Source organism: Cyprinus carpio, chromosome A4 (assembly GCF_018340385.1).
Source record: "Cyprinus carpio isolate SPL01 chromosome A4, ASM1834038v1, whole genome shotgun sequence".
In the NCBI taxonomy this organism is placed as follows: Eukaryota; Metazoa; Chordata; class Actinopteri; order Cypriniformes; family Cyprinidae; genus Cyprinus; species Cyprinus carpio.
The window spans coordinates 34,223,000-34,225,183 of NC_056575.1; the positions used below are offsets into that span (position 1 = coordinate 34,223,000).

General features: G+C 37.3%; 1 protein-coding gene across 2 annotated transcripts in view; it reads right to left on the reverse strand.

Annotated features, from left to right (window-relative positions):
- Positions 1-2,184, reverse strand: part of LOC109062990 (gastrula zinc finger protein XlCGF7.1-like) — a 972,510-nt gene that overhangs the window by 391,449 nt on the left and 578,877 nt on the right. The window lies entirely within an intron of this gene.

The following is a 2,184-nucleotide window of genomic DNA, read 5'->3' on the forward strand; positions in this document are numbered from 1 at the left end:
TTTTATTTTAAAATAAATATTCTTATTCTAAATATTCTTATTCTTTATTCTGTCTATCATGACAGATAAACATATCACTTTTCTGCTGATTCTGGGGCAAGGTTTATAGATTATAAAGCTTCGAAATTGCACCACTATGTGACAGGCTACATCTGTCTGAGCCTTTGTAAAAGTATATGAGAGCTCAATCTCTGAGGTTTCCATTGTATGCAAGCAGAAAAAGAACAAATCTCTTTGGTGGGCCCAAACTTTGGTTCTTTAATGGTGGACATGTCGGTTCATACTTGTAGTGGGCACAAATAACTTGTGGGAAGTGATAATATGTGTGGCCATAAGATATTCATTGAGGGGGAAATCATATTAATTCATGGGAATAATTATGTCGTGGACAGGATCATTTTTCGATTGGGTAACAAACATCCTTATGGTACATTCTTGCTATTTCCACTAGGTGAAATAGCTAGCAGAATCTCTATAATTATATTTACCTATGGTATGGCGAGATTTTCTGCTATTTTATACTACTATTACCAAATAATGGCGTTATTATGCACCTAAGTGTTGCAATACATTATAAACAGTATCTATCATACTTAATGAGTGTAAATTTTATTTTATAATTCAAATTATTAAATGGATGCCACCTTGGCACAATAAAGCCCTCCCTACCTACTAAACACTTTTGATACTTTATTTTCAACTTTTAAATTATTTTCTTCATTTTCATTGAAAATAAATGCTTTTCTGATGTGATTTGAGGTAGAAAAGGGAGAAAAAAAATTATCAAAAGGTAGATTGATCATGTCAAAAAAGCACACAACTGAAATATTTCAAGAGTATTTTGTTTTAGTTCTGATGGTCACGACTTAAAGTTTAGGAAAATTAAAAATTCAGTAATTCAGTATTTTCTCAGAGATCAATCAATCAATCAAAAAAAAAAAAGATTTACAAAACAGAAATCTCCAAAGTAGGTTTAATTATTCACTCAAAACATGGTTGGGGCTCCTTTTGCAATGATTACACTGCTTCAAGTGTGACGTGGCATGAAGGTGATCAGCCGTGGCAATGCTGAGGCGTTATTGAAGCCACCAGGTGCTTTGATAGCGGCCTTCAGCTGCCATCTGTATTGTTTTTTAGATGTTCTTATCTTCCTCTTCACAATACGCCCCCATAGATTCTCTGTGAGGTTCAGGTCAGGTGAGTTGGCTGGCCAATCAAGCACAGAGTGAGTTTCATGTTAGGTGAGTTACTTGGAAGTGGTTTTGGCACTGTGGGCAGGTGCTAAAGTCCTCCAGCAAAATGAAATCAGCATCTCCATAATGCTTGTCAGCAGATGGAGGCATAAAGTGCTCCAAAATCTCCTGCTAGATGGCTGCATTGACTTTGGACTTGGTAAAACACAATGAACCAACACCAGCAGATGTCACGGCACCCCAAATCATCACTGACTCCAGAAACTTCACACTGGACTTTGGATTATGTGCCTCTCCAGACTCCAGACCTTGATTTCCAATTGAAATGCAAAAGATTTACTTTCATCTGAAAAGGGACTGTGGACCAACTGAGCAACAGTCCAGTTCTTTTTTCTCCTTACCCCAGGTGAGAGATGTTTTTTACGTTTTTTTCTGGTTCAGGAGTTGCTTGGTTCTAGGAATGTGACAGCTGTAGCCCATTTCCTGAAGATGTCTGAGTGTGGTGACTCTTGATGCGCTGACTCCGGCTTCAGTCCACTCTTTGTGAAGCTCTCTCAAATTCTTGAATCGGCTTTTCCTGACAATCTTCCAAAAGCTGTGGTCATCCCTGTTGCTTGTGCAACTTTTCCTACCACACTTTTTCCTTCCAGTCAACTTTCTATGATTATATTTTGATAAAGCACTCTGTGAACAGCCAGCCCTTTCAGCAATGACCTTCTGTGACTTACCCTCCTTGTGGAGGGTGTCGATGATCGTCTCCTGGACAACTTTTAAGTCGGCAGTCTTTCCCATAATTGTGGTTGCATGTTCTAAACTAGCTCAGGAGGGGTTTTACAGTTATACTCAAAATTAGTCAAACTAATCAAGCTCAAAATGGAATATTTCTAATTTTTTTTAGATACTGAATTTTTAATTTTCCTAAACTGTAAGTAGTAAGCATCAGAATTTAAAACAAATAAAACTCTTGAAATATTTCGTTTGTGTTGCATTG